The sequence below is a fragment of the Vulpes vulpes genome, chromosome X (assembly GCF_048418805.1).
Source record: "Vulpes vulpes isolate BD-2025 chromosome X, VulVul3, whole genome shotgun sequence".
NCBI classification, from domain to species: Eukaryota; Metazoa; Chordata; class Mammalia; order Carnivora; family Canidae; genus Vulpes; species Vulpes vulpes.
This window is the reverse complement of record NC_132796.1, coordinates 9,886,926-9,907,380: the sequence shown is the minus strand read 5'-3', so window position 1 is coordinate 9,907,380 and position 20,455 is coordinate 9,886,926. Positions and strand designations below refer to the sequence as shown.

Here is a 20,455-nt window from a genome sequence, read left to right as displayed (position 1 = left end):
GTCCACAGGGAATTCCAGACCAGCAAAGCAGAAATACAATTTGCTGGAATTTCTTCAATCTGTGCTATAACAATTAGGGTCGTCATCAGAATCTAAATCTTAAGAAACAGTCAAAGGCTGTGTCCTCTACAAATCCTGAAGACCGACTTAACTAGATAATCGGGAAAGATCGAGCACCTAACTAGCACAAAGTAACCTCCCTGATAAGGCTGGCTGGCAATGGCCAGCAGCACGGGGCCAGGAGACAAGGCGGCCCGAGGTCCACGATCAAGCTAGCAAATAGAAGCAGGAATGGGTTAGCGTAGGTCCTCTGTAGACCCCTGACCAAGAGGGGGTCCGACATGCAAGGATTTAACTAGGGAAAATGCTGCATGAGAAATGGGGTAGCTGCTGGGGTAGGACTGTAGCAGCAGACCTCACTGCATGTCTGACCCCAGTAAGGGGGAGTGGGAAGCCATGCTGGTGGACGCATCCTAGTTACTGTACAAACTAAGGAAGGTTTGGCAAAGGTGCTGGGCAGTGTTGGAGCCTGAATCCACCACTAGAGGAAAGCTGTGTCTCCCATTCAAAGGCTGCCTCACTTTCCCCTCACACTTGGTAACTGGCAATACCACAATGCCCTGTTAGCACACATGGATGGCTTCATTGTGTTTTGAGCCAGAGTTTTCTATGGCATTTTGTGGACACCCTATCACACAGTCCCCCATTGATGGGCATTTAGACTATTGCACAAACTCTAATGCGAGGAATTTTGCATGTTTGTCATCTTGCTCCAAGGTGCATGTGTTCCATCAGAGAACACCTAGTTGGGGAATTCTGGGTCAGAACACACAGGTATTTTTAGTTTTGGTTTATAGCACTGGATTGTTCTAAGATGCTGTACCAATTTACACTCCCACTGGCCAGTATTTTTTTTTTTTTAATGCAGAATCTTGGGGGCACCTGGTTGACTCAGTTAAGCATCTGCCTTTGGCTCAGGTCCCTGCCTGAGCAGGGAGCCTGCTTCTCCTTCCCCCGCCCCCCCCCCCCCACTCATGCACATGCTCTCTCAAATAAAGATCTTAAAAAAAAAAACAAACAGATTTTTGGACCCCAACCCAGATTTACTAAGTCAATAGGCATTTCACCAAAGCCCCAGGTGATTCGCAAGCACATTTAAGTTTGAGAAGCTGCCAGAGCTGTGGTGCTCACCTCTGGCCACTTATTAGAATCCCCTGGGGAGAGTTCAAAAATTCTGATGCCCAGGCCACACCAGCCCAATGAAATCAGGAGGGGATGCTTTTAAAGCTCCTCGGGTGATCAGAATGTGCGAAACAATTACCTTACAAATTGGAGGTTACAAAGGACCTGCTTGATCATTATCTGCCTCTTTGAAAGTGAAGTGGAATATAGCAAAACTGATTAAAGGTTCTGATGTAATCCCGGACTTCAATGCTTTCAGACTGAGGCAAACAGAGCAGACTTATTTAGGGCTTATTAATGTTGGAGAACAAGAGGGAGTTCCTTTACCCTACTGAAACTTTTGTTTTAACCCCATCTGTGTCCATTTAAGGCATCCCATTTCTTAACAGCCACCCCTAGACTGCCACCCCGCTGAGGGGTGGGCAGGCCTGAGACACCTCATCTTTGTTTCCTCATCTTTCTCTTATTCACTAGCTCTTAGTAAGCTTCAAACTTTCTCCCTTATAGCGAAGAGCCTCTAGACTCCCCTCAGCCTTTTCCTGTTCTCATTAACCTAATGTTTTTATTACCATGTTTAAGACATAGGAGGGAAAACAGCACATTTAATAAGGCTCCCCCCAAGCTCTTTCAGTTTTGCAGCAATAAGGTGGCCCCTTAACTGCAGCAGTTAGCATGACCTGGGTAACAAGCATACTCTGAGTGACTATCTTGGTCATTATAGAGCTGCTCTCACATGACTCGCAGAGAAACTTCTGAGCTGCTTTATCTGGGGCATTCCACTTGGTTATTCATAGAGGGAGGTGGCCAGGCCCCATTCTCAGGATTAACAGATGTTATAGTGGCTTGTATCCAGTCCATCAGGCTGGCTTTCTTTCAGGAATTCCTAGGTGTCTGGATCACCTAAAGCCATCTCGGATTGTTCTGTAATGAGCTCTGGGGCCGATTCAACACCAAAGACACTCCTAACTAGTTGCTTTCATAATCCGTTTCAGTAAAGGTGGCTTAGGAAACTGATCCACAAAACAAGGGTACCAATGCACAAGATAGAAACTTCACCCTATACTCCGTAGTTCCCAGTTTCTCAGCTTTGCCCTTCCTCCACGTTGACTACCTTCTTGGTGACCAGTCTACCTCAGACTTTTGCGTTGTCCCTGCAGAATCTTCCCCTTTCTAGGTGGCTTTGAGTCTAGTGGCCAAAGCTCAGACTCACTTTGGTCTAGCATCAAAGCCTGAACCAGCACTCTCCTGACTTCATCTTAACTATTACAGATGATAACCCAAGGATTGAAAATGGTGGCTTTTTCTTTGTAGCTTGCACTTTCCTTGTGCATCCAATGAACCATCTCCCAGCAGTCAGATCCATCTCTAGATTCCGACAGCAAAGTTTTTACCTTTGGTAACTCAGGAAGGGGCCCAATGAAAGACACACGGGGTAAGAACAAGGAGCACCCACGTCCTCCCCAGTAAAAGCTCAATTCCTCCGCACCTCCACACTTTCTACGGCCCGGTGACCCTGCTCCTCTGGGTTTATATGGAGGCTTTACTATGTAGTCATGATTGAGTAAATCATTGGCCACTGGTGACTGATTCAACCTCCAGCCCCTCCCCTCCCTGAGCTCAGTTCCAACCCTGTAATCACTTGGTTGCCTCTACGGACAACCAGCTCCCATCCTTAGTTGCTTTCTGAGAGGGTCGATTAACATAACAAAATACACCTTTTATTGCTCTCTTCAGGCAATTTGAAGGGTTTTAGGAGCCCCTCTGTCGGGAAACGAGGCCAAAAACAAAATATGTCTTTCTTGTAATAAATCACAATATTACACTCAGGTAGAATTTTTCTTAAAACACAGCCTAAATCCTGTTACTACTATCCTGGAAACTTGAAATGGTTTTCCACCCTCTTCTGCAAAGTTGAGTTGTTTGTAAACAGATTCCTGGACCCACTGCCCTGAGCTATGGAAGCAGGATCTCTGGGATAAAGTCGGGAGTGGCCAGGAGAGTATTTAACATACTGTAAGATCTACATATATATTTGTTGAAAGAGTGAACGGATCACACATTTACACGCTTAAACTGGACTGCATATTGGAATCACCGGGTGGTGATCGTTAACAATGGGGGGGGGCACCTCGGAGGCTCCCACTGGGCCAATTAAATCAAAATACCTGGGGGTGGGGCAGGCTACCTCAGGTGATCAATTGTTTCAGAATTGAGCACTACTTTATTCAAGCCTTCTAATCCTCCAGCTCTAACTCACCTGGGAGTTTTGGGGATGAACTGATTTGTCTTTAGTTTTTATTTGGCCGCCCTTGTAGATTTGTTCATCTCACTTTCTCTCTCTACATCTGTGCTGTCCCATATGGTAGCTACTAGCCACACATGGCAATTAAAATTTAAATAAAAAAAAAATTCAGTTCAATTCCACTAGCTATTTTCAAGTGCTCAAAGGCAAATGGTTATTTAAAATTAAAATTCCTTAGTCTGACATTTCTAGTGTTTAATTGGCACATGTAGTTAGTGATTACCATATTAAACAAAGCCGACCAAACGAGGGCTAACAGGATGGAGAACAGTGTAGTACGTAGTTGAGTATATGCTCTAACAACTATTTTTTAAATTGAAGGAGAATGGGGGAAGCATTTTTATTTTTCAAATGTTTCAATAATCATTGGTGGTAATGAGCCCAGACACTAGTTCCTGGACCTGTTTTTGAATTACAGTTGTATTAGCTGTGTTATTAACTTCAGGTTGTTTTGTTCCCTACTTAATTATGTTTTAGGCACCTCTTTTTTTGTTTTTGTTTTAGGCACTGCTAACCTCATGCTTGATCAATTATTAACTTTGCCTTTTTTACTCCTATTTCCTGTTTACCCACTGAATGTAGAAAGCTAACGGGGACCTATGAAAACCTTTTCCTTGACATATCTGATCACGTGCAAATAGCGCCTCCTTGTCGGGAAGAACATGTACCTCTGGATTGTTTCAAGGCTTCCCTCCCTCAAGGTTTTATAACCGAACCAACTTGAGTTGGCTCCTTGGTGGGTCAGAAACTGCACCAGGTTGAGTTGGGTAGAGAAGCCTTGGGGTCAGGTCGGATGGGGCAGAAAGTCGCAGGAGCAGGCGAAGGAAACCGGCTTTCACATACCTTGAATGTTGTGTAAATGAGGCGGAGGCTCCTCTCTGGATGGAGATGTTAGTATTATAATGAGGCAAAGGTGATAGTAGGTCCTTTCAGGGGATCACTCCTGGTCCATCTGTGCAGGCACCAGTGGGGCGATGGTTTACCTCAAAAAGCCTGGGTGGTCTGGGCCTGTGGCAGGTCTTGTCAGAGCAGCCGCTGTCATCTGAGGGATGGTTTCAGGTTTCATCCTCAGAGTCAGGAGGTAAGCTGGAAAGAAGAGCTTAAGGAAAAATGTAAGACAAAGGTTAGTCCTTGTTCTTCAAAGCCCCCTGAGGTTTTTGCTAAATTGTGTCCTGCAGTCATCCTAAGAGCCACTAGGGCTTGTCCATCCATAACATTGGCTCTGGTTATGGAAGTACCTGTGGTGGCTCACAGGTAGGATGGGCCCAAGTGAGTGCCCTGGGCATCCCTGACCGAAGCATCACTGTCAGCAGCCTTAGAAGACACAATAGAGCCTGAAACCTTTTATAATACCAAATAGTAAGGACACTCTCAAAGGCAATTAGGATCAAGTCAAAAGGCACAGGAACCAACTTAATGAGGCTCCCACTAGCCCAAGATGGTACAACTTGAGCTTTAATAATGATAATGGTAATAACTGCAATGGATTGAAATCATCAAATAATGTTTAAATACACGAATTTATAATAATATTTAGAACGATGATGATGACTGTCACCTCTTCAAGAGGACAGGAAATCAATGTGTGGTCTTGAAAACTAATAAATAAAGGAAGTGGATCAAAGATTTATCCCACCTTCCTCTACGAACTATAATAGTGGGTAACAAATAGTGAATGAGTGGAAGTCCCTCTCTATAAAAGTATTCCAACTAATAAATGTAAAAGAAAAGGTAAAATTAGAAGAACCATTTTGCAACCCCTGGTAAGTATATATGTATATATACATATGTAGGTATTAAACCTCGGTGGCTGGTACCATCATCAAAACAGAGACAACCAGACATTATGGGCTTCCTAAAAGGAAACCATCATCATTCTGTGGTCTTGCCAGAGATTTGTGACCTGAGTCTGACAAGTCTCAGGATCCCACTGCTGAACTACAGGAAATATGGAGGACAAAGAAACATAGTGAACTACGTCAAGAGTGCTGTTAGTTACCCACAACAGCATAACAAATTACCCCAAAACTTAGTGGCTTAAGGCAACAATTCACACTTATTATACTCATAGTTTCTGGAATTCAAGAATGGTTTGACAGGATGGTTCTGGCTCCAGCTCACACTTGAAATCACAGACAAGATGTTCACTGGGGCTGAAGTTATCTGAAGGCTTGACTGGGGCTAGAGTAGCTATTTCCAAGGTGGCGTAGCCACCAGGCTGTCAGGTTAATGCTGGCTGTCGGTGGGAGGCCTCAGGTTCCCCCTGCATGGGCCTCTCCCAGGCTGCTTCAATGTCCTCCTGAGGTAATGGCTGGCTTTTCCTGCTGACTAATCCAAGACACAAAACCAGAAGCTGCACATCCTTTATGATCAAGTCTCATAGACCACATGCTATCACTTTGCTTGTATTCTGTTGGTGACACAGACCAACCCTGACACCAGGTAGGGGAGGCTACACAAGTATGTGAAGTGAGGATCACCAGCACCCATCCTGAAAGCTGGAAAGTACAAGTATGCAATCCGCAAACTCCACCCTGTAAAGACATGACTGTTCAAATAGTCTAGGTTCTTTCTTTCCCAAAGATTATTTATTTGAGAGAGAGAACGAGTGCACACACGAGCAAGCACGAGCTGGGGGAGAGGGAGAGGGAGAAGCAGACTCCCTGCTGAGGAGGGAGCCTGACTTGGGGCTCGATCCCAGGACTCTGAGATCATGACCTGAGCTGGAGACAGATGCTTAACTGACTGACTGAGCCACCCAGGCACCCCATTCTAGGCTCTTCATCAGATAGATTGTACGCAGAAAAAAAAGGAATGAGCCAGTAGCCTACAGTTTGAGACAGACTTAAAAGACATATCAAATTTTAAAATATGGGCAAAACTATATGTCCTATCCAGGTACACACATCTGGGTAATAAAATAATCAAAACCTGCACAGAAGTGGTTACAAGAAAACCCAAAGTGATGGTTACTTATGGAGAGGGGGAAGGAACGGACCGGGAATGGGTACATAGAAGGGGCTTTGAGGTGGCTAGCAAAATTCTTTCTTGACCTGGTGACGGTTACAGTGTGCTTAACTTAGAATACTTCACTAAGGCATGCGTTCACTTTATGTGATTTCCTGTATCTATTTCCTTTTATGATGAGAATACTTAAGAAAAAATTAGAGATCTTAGCCTGAGGTACAATGTTGAATCATCCTGAGGATATTTGTTGGACTTTGTGCAGAAGTCAGAGTTCCTTTAAACAATATAAATTAGGAGGCCAAAATATAGGTCTTTCTAAAGACCTTTTTCAAAAGTACGAAATGAAATGCAATGCAAGCATGCCAACACATTTACAACATTTCTACTAATCTTTTCTCCCACCTCTCTTCAAGGTAGTAAAAGTAAGTCATTTCAAATGACCTCATGAACTATAGAGGCACAAATACTCTTTTTCCTCAAATTCAAGTTACTGTCTTTGGAATGCGAATAGGAAACTGAATGTGATGAAATGTCCTTCCACCTACCTTTTATGAAAAGAATTGTTATTGCAAGTAGCACCAGTATCCCAGGCCTGCTTTCTGAATCAAAGAATGAAGTCCACATCTTCCTACCTCCTCTGTCAATAAGCTTTTAGTTTCCCAAATATTAACAGAGATAACCTCCTAGCAAAAGATGTAGTTCTCATGTTTCCTTACAAAGCCCTAGAGGAAGAAAAAAGAAAACACACTACCCTAATCCCAAGTAATTTCTCAGCTTTGCAGTTAAAACAGAAAATCAAATCAAACAGAAAATCATCTTTTTTCTTAAGTGAAAACTATTTTGCACTAAAAATCAGGGCTATTTTTACCAGTAGATGGCTAAGTAAATAGATCCCATGGGGTATCTTTGAATTTTCTAAAAGCTGTTACAAGTTGGGGGCCACTCATTTTTGGTGGAGAGAAACCAGTTCCTGATCTTCCCTTCAACCAATCCCCTAAAGTCACCTGAATTCCCCTGTGTGCTTATTTTTCTGTTATGCCTCACCTTCATTTCCAGGAATAATCTTTTACTTTTAAATTTTATTACTTTTCAGGGGAGGGGAGAAGAGAGCAAGTACACATACATGCATGCTCATGTGGGGGAGGCAGAGGGAGAGGGACAGAATATCAAGCAGACTCCATGCACTGAGCCCAATGCAGGGCTGGATCTCACTACCCTGAGATCGTGACCTGAGCCAAAATGAAGAGTCTCACACTCAACCGACTGAGCCACCCAGGTGTCCTAGGAATAATCTTTTAAAACCTGGGTAGGCAACAAGGAAAGAAAAAGCCCAATGAAAGTGTCATTGGAATATTTGGGGCTAGCCAAAGTTTAAAGCAGAAGAAATTTCTGGAGCTTTTTCATGCATCTGTCAGTAGTCCAAGCCTATATTGCCTTCACAATCTGGGGTTCTGTTTTTTTTTTTCTTTTCCCCTTTTCTTATTTTCCTTTTTTTTTTTCATTTTAGAAATTAAATTTTATGATTTGGGATTGGTTCAGGAATCTTGAGGTATTGCCAAATTACCTGAACCAGGTGGGTAGTTTCTCTGTCTATATTGTTTGATGAAAGCAAGTGTTATTCATATCATTATTATATATGAATTTAATTCAAATCAATTCAATAAACACTGAGAATATTCAGTGTCAGAATTTTTTAACCATCAAATATACTACACCAATATGGTATTTTTCTGTCAGTGGCATTTTGAGCAGAGCTTAGATGTATAGAAGCAGATTCTCCAACCACAGGGTACCTCAAAAGGCCAAGGATTTAAGGAAACAAAGCCTGGATTCTGACCAACAGAATATTTTATGTGTCTACAACACGTAGGTAGGCAGAGGAGGGAGAATGCTTCCCTGCTGGTTTCCCGTGCTTTTAATCGGTGGTCACCTGTGCCTTGGTGGGGTGAGATTAACTGATAAATTCAACATAGGACTGATCACCTGGAAGGACAGAGGAGTGGTGCTCTGGGTGTGTTCACTGGGGAATAGACCTTGGAATTCACTCCTTTTAAAAATTTTTCTTTAAAAACATTTAGGAAAGCTCACCCAAACAAATACATGTTCCATCCATCAATCTAGTTAGCACTTCTCAAAGGGGTTTTGCACCAGAACCATGTGGTAAGGGAGTTAAGAATACACATAAGTGGCTCCAGCCAAGACTCCTTGATTCTTAGGTCTAGGGAGGTCTAGGCAGATGATGGTGAAAGCTCCCTAGGTGGTCACCCTCTCACCATGGCTTCCATTCTCCACATGCTGCCCATGTGAAGGAGTCCTTGCAGGCTCACTCTTCACAAATTTGGGGATGAACATCCTAAAGTCCTATCAAATCCCGAGGGAGGATGGCAATAGAGAGATGTTTGAAAAATCTCCCCAGTTGATTCAAACAGGCCTCCTCATTTCCCTACTTACACCAAGAATCACAGCTCTACAATTTATCCTTGGATTAAATGATACATCGGAAAGCAGTTTCACTGGACAAAAACATTTTGATCCCCAGCCCTGTTTAAGAATTGCTCTTTGAAACCCTTGAAGTTGAGCATTTCCGTTGGCCTTACAAGAACATATATATCAAACTTGTCTATTTGTCACAGGGTCAGTGATGAAGTCCTTGCTCACTTTTTTACTGATCCCTTTGCTAGGACTGAGGAAGAACAGAACCTCTCCCTAAGAATTAGTTGATGCTGTATGGACCCTGGATCATGTAATTGTCTGTTTCTCTTTGTCTTGGCTATTTGAAAGCTCAGAACCAAATCTGTGGCCCCAACATGGATGCTGAACAGTTTACTGTTTTCTTTCTATAAGTTTGCTTATAGTTTACTTACTATTTAAATCTAAAATTTAAATTTTAATTTGTTTTCTTACCTAATTTCTTCTCTTATTTTTAAATTTAACCTCATCTCTGTTTAAACATATTCCAATTGATACATTTGAAATATGGAAATATGCTTATCAGTACATTTGACACAATGTATAAGTGTACATGTAGCAATTGAAATACCTATAAATGACTGATAAATTTGCAGCAACTGACGGGTTTAAAAAGTATGCAACATTTTATATTTGTATTATGTCCATTCTTGGAAGATAGCCAGCCTGGTATAAACAGACAACAAACAGCTGATAGAGACTATTGCTTTGTAGATTTACTGATGAAATGCCTGGTGATTTAAAAAGAATGTAACTGACTATTGGTGGGGGAAGTGGGGTCCAATGAGTGTTCATTTTAGACAGTGGCTTTTCTAGATGATTCTCATCCAGGGCCTTCCAAAACAGGATTACTTGGGGAAGCTGAGGCATCTTAAAGCCTTTTAGTTCTGGAGTAACTCAGGTCTGTCTGATGACCTACACCCAAACTGATGATCCTTTCTACATTCTTGTTCTCACTGATGAGAACATCCTTTACATCCCAGACAGTCTCCTCTCCCTTCGGAGGTGCGTGACACGTCTCACGACTCACCTGCCCCCGGAGATGTCACTGCAATGCACATGGCGCTGCCGCTGCTGTTCTCGCAGTCTCGGTAGCTCGCTCCCAGGCTTTCACTCACTTTTCTTTTTTTCTTTTTTTTTTTTTTTTAATTTTTTGTTTATTTATGATAGTCACACAGAGAGAGAGAGAGAGAGAGAGAGAGGCAGAGACATAGGCAGAGAGAGAAGCAGGCTCCATGCACCGGGAGCCTGATGTGGGATTCGATCCCGGGTCTCCAGGATCGCGTCCTGGGCCAAAGGCAGGCGCCAAACCACTGAGCCACCCAGGGATCCATCAGAGTCCCTAGTGTCTTCTTTGGATTAACGGGGAACCCAGAAACAAAAACTTTACATTTTTGCATACATGTGCACACATACACATTGTATAAACTGTATTTCCAGAAAAATGACCTTTAAAAAGGAGCCATTCCTCTTCATCAATCCTTCTATTCCTTCTTACTCCTATTTCCCAACTGTGGTGGTATGTACTTTATATGGTGCATATATATTCTTTAAAAATAAGAGAATGGCATCCTATGAATATCTGCTTTAAATCTGGACTTATTTTCTTCTCCATGCTGGTGAGATCCTTTATAATATACTATAAAATGAGGCCTCAATTTCCTCAGCCTATAAAATATCCAGAGGTATTCAAAGCTTCCTTCAAAATGCTGGAAACCACACCATCTGAGACCAGTCCCAGGGCAATGGCCTAGGCCTCACATATGGGGAGGAAGCTGCTAAAATCCCACCCCAAAAGTGTTCAGTGTTCCTTCTCTCTGGAAATCTGCTCTCATCTGAGTGTAATGTGTCCTGGTGGAAAGAGCACGTGTGAGGCTGGCTGGGGGCTGCTGAGACCCTGTGAGTGGGTGCCAAGGGCAGAGGGGGGCTGCCTGGAAATCATGGAACTTGAAAGTGATGAACTTGGACTTGACAGGGTTTGCTTGCTTAGTTGTTCCTGGTTCCCCTGCAGCCCATTCAGAGATTTGGCCTTAATAGGCAAGGTGCCCTCAGAAGTTCTGGAAAACGACCAAAGAAGGTTCTAGGGCCTTATGTCATGAAGAGAAAAATCATCCCCTTAGACACATGCTGGACAATAGACCTCTGCAATGAGGCACAAGTTCTTTAATGTGCTGTCCCACGTGGTTGCCACTAGGCACGTTATGGCTACTGAGCACTTGAATGTGTCTAGTACAGCAGGGAAACTGAATATTTTCATTTTAATTAATTTAAACTTAAATCACCGCATATGGGTAGTAGCTACTGTACTGGACACGCAGCCTTTGACAACATCATGAGGATAGTGAAGTATGATTTGGCTTGCGGACATGCTACATGCTAGGCCTGCTCCTAAGTATTTCTTAGCTACTTTCTATGTTTCAAAGGCTGTGATCCCTGAAGATTTGTATCGACCCAACTTGCCCATCTCTGTCATTCCTTCAATAGGTTCCTCCTTTGCAAATAAATGTGTTTTCTTTCTTCCTAACCCACTTCTTGCACAGAGGGACAGAGGACGGGGCTGCCCGCCAGCGCTCTATCCCATGGCTCAACTCAAGAGGATGAGAGCTGCAGTGAAACACTGGGACACCTGCACCCCAATGTTTATAATAGCAATGTCCACAATAGCCAAACTGTGGAAGGAGCCTCGGTGCCCATCGAAAGATGAATGGATAAATAAGATGTGGTCTATGTATACAATGGAATATTCCTCAGCCATTAGAAACGACAAATACCCACCATTTGCTTCGACGTGGATGGAACTGGAGGGTATTATGCTGAGTGAAGTAAGTCAACTGGAGAAGGACAATCATCATATGGTTTCACTCATATAGGGAATATAAAAAATAGAGAAAGGGATCATAGGGGAAAGGAGAGAAAATGAGTAGGAAATATCAGGGAGGGAGACGGAACAGGAGAGACTCCTAACTCTGGGAAACGAACAAGGGGTAGTGGAAGGGGAGGTGGGCGGGGGGGGGAGGGAACGGGGTGACTGGGTGATGGGCACTGAGGGGGGCACTGGATGGGATGAGCACTGGCTGTTACGCTATATGTTGGCAAATCGAACTCCAATAAAAAATACACTATTAAAAAAAAAAAAGAGGATGAGCTTGTCCCTCAGGGAGGGAGGATCTGCTGAGTCAGATCTCTCCAACAGAGGGCTGAGGCCTTCTGCCTTGACAGACTCCACTCCCTTCTTTAAACAAAATGCCAGGTGAATTTAAATTACTTACAGATGAGAAATGTAGGTCATTGACAAGGCAAGAGCCTGAACAAACCGTTAGCTAGACAAGAGCTACTTCTAGTTGAACTGAAGCCGGGGCTGTGTGGTGGCTAAAAATCAACACACGGGGGGATCCCTGGGTGGCTCAGCGGTTCAGCGCCTGCCTTTGGCCCAGGATGTGATCCTGGAGTCCCGGGATCGACTCCCGCATCGGGCTCCCGGCATGGAGCCTGCTTCTCCCTCTGCCCCCGCCCCTCTGTGTCTATCATGAATAAATAAATAAAATCTTAAAAAAAAAAAATCAACACACGACCCTAAGTTTGGGTTTGCTCACCAAGCCACACGTTAATTCCCCACAAGTGGTAACTCCGGCAGTATTAAGCCCAATAAGGAACTTGGCCCAGATAGTCAAGCGTCGCAACCACGTTTTTACAGTCTTCATCTGGATCGTTGCCTGGCCCCCAAATCTGACGGTAGCAACCAAAAACTGTACCCGAGGCACATGAAAAACTGTAGTGTGTCTATCAATGCAACAATTAATTTTAAAAATATAGGTTAACAATGACTAAATGCCAGTCCCTAAACTGGGAGCTGGAAATATGAAAAGAAGGAAACCAACTCTCTGCCTTCAAGTTGCTTACTGACTAGTGGCAGGAATAGCAGGAAAGACCCAAATATTGTAATAGGCTATGGTAAGGACTCTCATGAAAGAGTGGATGGGAGACCAAGATGGCACACCGAAGAGCCCAGACAGCCTGAGGCTTCACCAAGGGGGCTTCCTGGAGGAGGTGGTATAGGAACTGGACCTGAAAGCATGGTAGGCATTTGCCAAGTGAGTGAGAACACTGTGGACAGAGGCATCTGTCTAAAGGCACAGAAGAAGGAGAAGCTTGGTGTATTTGGAGGAGATGAGATGGTATATTCTGACCCTCAGTGTGTAAGCCATGCATATTGTAATGATTTGGACCACAGAGAACTGCTGAAAGTAGAAAGAAAGTCAAATGAACCCTTTTGCTCCAAATTCCATGACCCAGAGACAGCCACCATTAACTTTTTGATGTATCTGTACAGACTGTATACAAAGCTTTGAAAAATAGTGCTTTGCACATAGTAACTGCTCAATAAAGTTAGCTCAATAAATGCCAACCCTGTGTACATGTGTGAACACATATGTATGGAACAGCCACAAATTCCAGAAGCAGGCCCCCTGATTCTCTCCCAAACATGAATCTGTCCACATTCTTCTAGATGTCTCCTTCCACTTCCATGCCTGGAAATCATCAGAGCAAGTTTGATATCTTTGTTGTTGGTACACAATCTTGGCATAGAGCTTTGAGGCCCCCAAGTGTCATGCTTTTGCTGGAAGGTTGTTTTAGAACCTCTCACCCACAAATTTCAGCTTGTTGAGGGCCATTCCCCATTTGAACCCTGGAGGGATCTCCCCAGGAGCACTGCCTTGGAAGCCTTATGCTGCCATTTTAAATCTATGTCTAGTCTCTTGCTATTCAAAGTGTGGTGCATGGATCACCTGTACTGGCACCACCTGGGAGTGCTGGGTGTTGGCAAATTGAATTTAAATAATTTTTTTTTTTTTTTAAGGCAGAACCTCAGGTCCCATCAGATCAGAATCTGCACTAAAGATCTCCTGCTGATTCAGGTACACACCTCAGTTTGAGAAGCTCTGGCCTAGTCAACACAATGCCTTTGCCTGAGGGAACCCCAAGTGCTGGCACTTGTCCTCAGCCCTGCCTCCCCATTCCCCTTTTCCCTCACATGTCCAGGCTTCCTGAAAGAGAGATCAGTCAATCTCTCCATTGTGCCTCGTGGCATTTTCTTCTTGCTTTAACTAGGGGCCCTTTATTTTCTTCCTGACCGTCTCTACATCCCCAGTAATCCTCAGTATTGCCACTCTGTGCCTTGATCCTCTACTGGTCCTTCCTGGGGGCTTCCATCCCTCTGGCCTCAGCTTCACTCCTACAGCTAGGCAGAAAACACACAGTACAGTCTTAGGGCATATGACCCACATCACTGCCTGCTGTGGCTTCGAATCCCAGACAGTTGTATGATCTTGGGCAAGTTATGTCCTTTCTCTGTACCACTTGGTGGCTCCCCAATTCGTTTGCTGTGGTCACACATCCACACCACTGTGTAAATCGAACCTCAGGTCATTGTTGCCAGCTGGCCATCTCTACCATCTCTAAGCTAACCTGTGCCAACGTGAAACTCAGAGAACCATTCCAGAGACAGTAAAAGGACTATTTTCCTGAGTGCGATTTACGTAGATGTAGACGTAGACTGGCAGGCTGGTAGCCTCACCCGCAGGATAACACAAGGGTAACTATTTTTCTTGGTACTACTTAGAAAGAAGTAGGTTTGAAGCAGGTTCTTTGGTAGCTTCCCGCTCAGTCAAAGGCTTTAATAAAGCCAGGTTGACGCACACTTTCTCAACATTCTTTTTATCTAGGTAGAGAGAAGCTGCCAAAGAGCTGATCTGGATATGCTAAAAATTACCCAGATCCACCACTTTGCTGGTGTATAAAATGTATAACTATATGAGATAAATTTTAATTTTAAAAAGAAAGTCCTTTAAAAAATAAAATAAACTGTAAATACTTAAAATAAGTGAGCCTACCCTAAGCAAGACACTGGGAAACCTAGCTCCTAGCTTAACGGAGGAGTTGACGAGAAAATAATGCGGAGTGAGGGTGGGCGCAGGGGAGGAGTGGGATGGCCACAACCACAGAACAGTGGAAGTCAGAGCCAAGGCATGAGAGTACGCACATGTACGTGAGGGAAAAGCGTTATTTTGTCCATGTAACTGATTTTGAAACCCAGTACGATTTGCGCTACTATTTATCCTAAAGAAAGCATTCAATCCTGACTAAAAAGAAATCAGAGAATCGTGCTACCTAGTTGATGATGCCCTTGACACTCATTCTTCCTGCGGTCTCCTCTGCGACCAAGGCGCTTCGGTATCAGGAGCAGAGACGTCATTAGCTCTGACACATCACTCACTGGCCCTCTTAGGTGATGGCACCAAGTCTGTAATAAAATCCTCGACCTTTAGGTCACAATGATGTCTCCCTGGTTTTTGAGCTGTTGTGCAATGTGATTCTAGTCAGTATAAATCAAAAGGTTAGGGAAAGAACCCAAACTGTACTTCTAAAGTATTTGGCCCGTGGCTTAATTTTGTTAAGAACCCTATCAATTGGGGGGCACCTGGGTGGCTCAGGGCATGATCCCAGGGTCCTGGGATCAAGTCCCACATTGGGCTCCCCGTGGGGAGCCTGCTTCTCCTTCTCCCTCTTCTTGTGTCTCTGCCTCTCATGAATAAATAAAATCTTTAAAAAAAGAACCCTATTCATTAGATATCAAATTCTTACAGCAAAATGTTACATTGCCATGGGTGAACCTTAAAATCACTATGCTCAAAAAGCCAAATATGAAGACCACATATTACACAATTCCATTTATGTGAACTGTCCAGAAAAGGCAAGTCTAGAGAAACAAAGTTATATGTGCACATAGATAGTAGGGATCTTTTGGGGATGATGGAAATGTTCTCAAATTGGATTGTGGGGATGGTGGCACAACTCAGTAAACTTACTAAAAATCATTGCACTGTACATTTCAAGTGGGATAAGTTTGTGATATGAAATTGTATGTCAAAAGAGCTGTTTAAAGTTCTCATTGCCACACTTCACTATCAGTAGCATCATGGTGACCTTCTTTTGGGGCTTAGGGACTTTGAAGCAGCTCACTCCAGCTCTTTTAGCCATACATCTTTTGTTCTTTGATCACCACCTTTAGTTTGTGAAATGGATACGGTAAACGCAGAGATCTGCAGTATTTTTGGGAATAAGTAGAGGTTGGAGACACATCTCTGATGCCATGTAATGTTTGTGAATTTTTAGTACCCTGGCACTATTATAATTGTTGTTATCAGCTTACTGGAGCAGTAAGATGAAGACTGGAAAATCAAAACCATTCTGGCTGTTGCAAGCTGATTTGTGTTCTTTTTGAGTCTTAAATTCAGAGTTGGACAGAAAATTGCCTACTTTACTCTAGCCCCTCTCTGTGTGGGGCTGGATAGTTTTTTAAAGACTTCATTTTTGGGGAGAGATTTTAGGTTCATGGCAAAACTGAGAGGAAGGTACAGAGGTTTCCCATATGCCCCCTGCCCTCCCCTACTCTCAACATCCCCAGCAGAGGGACATTTGTTACAGTCAAGGAACCTGTGTTGACACATCATCATTATCCAGAGTCCACAGCTTAGAGTAGGGTTCCCTCTTAGTGCTGTGCATTTTATGGGTTTGGACAAATGTACCATGATATGTATCCATCATTATTGGGGCTGGACTTTTGAGTTTAAAACTACAGGAAATGCTGGGCATTCCTGGAAAAATAATACAGTATCTACAGAGTCATGACGTATCTGATATACACAGTTGTCTTAATCCTCTTATTCCCTTTTGGAGGTTTGCCAGGTAGATACAGCTGAACCTGTTATGAATTTATCCATGTATCATCTAAGGATTTATTTGAGAGAGTGCACATGCAAGCAAGGGAAGGGGTGGGGAGAAGAGAGAGATCCTCAAGTAGGCTGAGTGCAGATCCCACAACCCTGAAATCATAACCTAAGCCGAAGCCAAGAGTCAGACGCTCAACTGACTGAGCCACCCAGGCACCCCGTTACAAAGTTAGAAAGACTTGGGGGAGATTAATGGCCAAATCCTACTGCATTGTTCCACTCTTCTTAAAAACTGTTGCTTGGAGACTAAATGTGATCTATAGAAACAATTCTGTTCTTCTTTACCTTGATGGGATTTGTCAAGGGGCTTGGCTGCCAAACCGATTTCCTATTATTGTGTCTAACTGTAGGGCACATGAAAATAGATTTCTTAAAAAGTTAGCATGGCTTGCTGCTAGTACAGAATGTGTGTCAGAACCCATTTCATGGCAAATGAAAGTGTTAGATAAGATAAGCAGTGTTAAGCCTTCTGTGGGACTTCTCTGGCATGTCCTTCATTTAATCCAGCAGATGTTTAAAGCTTATCTTTTCTTAGTGATCTGAAATGTTTAGCAATAGCTGGAAGAATTTTTCTTTTACTTAGCTGTTCCGGTTTCAAAACATTCTTGATTTTAATCTTATCAAGACGGCAATCTTGAGCACTTACTGAAATAATGGTTTTGTAGGTGCTCCTGATAACCAAAGGCCTCCTCCTTCCAGGTCTTTGAGACCAAGCCAACTGCCAAAACTGGCTGAGAAAAGTGGTCTGAGATGTAGGCTATTTACCAGCCACCAAGTTGGCCTGCTACAATTCCCTACAGTAGGCAGAATAGACATTCCTAGGACAGAGAACGAGCACAGCAGGCAGCCTGAGCCCCCAAGTCCTACGGGGTGATGTGGAGGTGAACCCAGGATCGTGTCCTGAGCCGAAGGCAGACACTCAACCGACTGAGCCACCCAGGTGCCCCTAGGATTTGTCTCTTTGGAGCAAGTTCAAAGTCCTGCTAACCACATGGCCAGTGCTCCTAAGCTATTAGGAATCTGAGGCTGGGCACAAAAGACCTCGGAACAGATCCATGATGGTATGGAAGACAGACCACAGGCTCAAGAATTTCAAACAAGACACTGGCACTTATAAGAACTTTTATCTAAAGGAAGAGGAGACTATTCAAGCCAGGGACTGGGAAATCCCACACCCCTTAACGCATCAAAAGTAGGAGCTGTGTTTTTAGAGCTGGGCATATCTGAAACATTCATCAGTCCTCCAACCCCTTGTGTAAAAATGACTTTGGATTCCTAAACAAGCTTCAAAAGACTAAGTTGATACTTTTCACTGAGACCAAGGGGACTCAGGGACACTTAGCTTAGAACAAAGGGAAGCATGCCAGCGATGGAGCTGCTGTCTCTCAGCCCCGACTCACACTTCCACATTTCTGCTTTGCCAGGTGCCCCCAGCTGGGCTCTTCCATGAGGGGACACTAGAGGACAGAGAAGGCTGTGCTCCCTCTACTCTGGTTTCTGTTAGTGTCTCCCAGGAATGGTCCCTCTCCTTGGCCCTCGCAGCTCGTTCCAGTTCCTGCTGTTTCCCTAGGTCAGAAGATCAGCCTTATCACAACTGCTCAGCTATATCGGAACCATGAGATCAATCAGAACCCCACTCAAACATCTGACTTATAGCCCCACAGGGACCCTCCTACAATCTTCTGCATTCAGATAACCCCAATCTCTTCCCACCAAGCCTGGCAACTGCTTCCAGCACATGCTATCTCAGAGATACCTTCATTGTCCCTTTGCCCGTCTCCAGTCTTCCAACACCAGTTTAGCCAATTTCGTTTATTAAATGCATCATTAAAATAAATGTTGTGAATTCTGTCTTGCTGTCAGGACTGGGACTAAATCAGGGCGTAGGATGATGAAGACTGAAAGGCGGCCACAGTATGTGTTCACATGACGGAAACGTTAATTAGTTGACCTCTTTGATTCTCAGAGTAAGTGACTCTGCTAATGATGGAGGGACTGATGCCATCAATGGTGGCAGTGTCCCTTCGTTACTCTGAGCTGTGTTCTCCCTACATGTGTCATTGGCTCTGCGAAACAACAGTCAAGCACATTATGCATCATGGGACGCAAGCACAGGATCCTATGTTCTAGTGACAATTGTTCCGGTGCCTACGTCTCACCTTACAATAGCTCTACATTTGTCATCATATCATAAGGAAGTGTGATCCATGCCAGATGTCACCATGTTCTATTTAAAGTTTTTCTGAATGATAGGCATTTCCACATTATGTGGACAACTGGTAATAAAGGGAAATCACTCTGAGAAATGTAAGGGAAGGAGATATTTAGTAGAATCCCAGGACCTGCTTCTGGCCCTGTGCTCCACAAAGCCATCTTTGGCAATGTTCTCGTAGTCTCCTCTGGGCAGGATTACCACAACATAGCTGGCCTCCTTGGGGGGTGGGGGACAGCTGTTTAAGTCCGTATCTCACACCTGAAGACAGATAGCCTATATTTTTTCTTATAAAAATAACTCAAGGGGCCATGAGATGAAACATGCCTCCTGAGGAAAGAATACAACACTGCCTATGAACCTGCCAAAGACACTGAACTTGAGTCCATTCAGACCTCTGGATCCAGATGAGAGTGGAAGGAAATAAAGAAGACAAAGGTCAGGGTCAAACTGTCCCAAAATAGAAAATAGCAGAATCCAGACAGTGGGAAATGTTATAGGTCAAATGGCCTTAATTTTTCAACAGATAAACTGTAAGAAAAGAAAAGCACAGAGAGGAAACCTATGGATTCAAAGAAATTCAAAAGATATACCAAGTTTTGGGGGTGCCTGGCTGGCTCAGTCGGTAGAGCATACGACTCCTGATCTTGGGGTTGTGAGTTCAAGCCCCATGTTGGGTATGGGGCCTACTTAAAAAAAATTAAAAGAAAAAAGATTCAAAAGATATATCAAGTTTTTCAAAATGAGTAAGACCAACCTACAATGTCTAAGGAGAAACACTGTGCAAGAGAACGATAAAGATATGCCAGGAAGTGATTGTTGTGAAAGTCAAGTGGCTCCTTTTGGGGCTGTGACCAAGACCAGGTACCTGCAGGGCTTCTAGGATAGCTGCCAGAGCTCCATTTCTTGACCGGCACTGTGGTTATGAAGGTGTTTCTCTCATAAAAATTCATTAAGCCATGCTTTTGTGGTGTGTAGGGATTTGTATTTGTACTCTCTGTCACAATAAAGACTGGGAAAGAGACAAGTAGGCCCTGAAAGCCTGACACTGTTAGCGAGGCTTCGATGTTGCTGGCAGTTAGCCTGGTACTCACAGCTGGGGCTTCGCGTTGTCCTGGTCAACGTAAATGTTTGACGGAGCACCAACATCACATAAGGCCAGTCTGTGAACAGGATGGATCCAGACAAAACCAAGACCACCCCATAATCATGTGTGAATACAGAAGACAAGACAAAAATGACCAAACATGTCCCTCCCTCTCCTGGCAAATATGAGCGACTGCTGCTTCTACCAATATAGTTTTGGCCTCAGGTTAGTCCTTCTGCTTTATAAATAAGATTGGATCTAAGACACCTAATCATAGAATTACTGCTACTTCTTCACAACACCTACTCTAAAGCAAAACCCACTTTTTCAAACTTGCCACCAAGTCACCTCACACAAGCCCAAATCCTCAAATAAGTCCATCTTGAAAACCCCTTAATGAGATGCCCAGTGGTTCCCCACGGTGTGTAGTCTCTCTTGCTGCAAAG

General features: G+C 43.7%; 1 non-coding gene across 1 annotated transcript; it reads left to right on the top strand.

Moving 5' to 3' along the window:
* The first annotated feature begins 19,529 nt into the window (after positions 1 to 19,529).
* On the top strand, positions 19,530 to 19,602 carry TRNAR-CCU (transfer RNA arginine (anticodon CCU)). The gene has a single exon. It is a non-coding gene; the product is annotated as a tRNA-Arg (tRNA).
* The last annotated feature ends 853 nt before the right edge of the window (positions 19,603 to 20,455 follow it).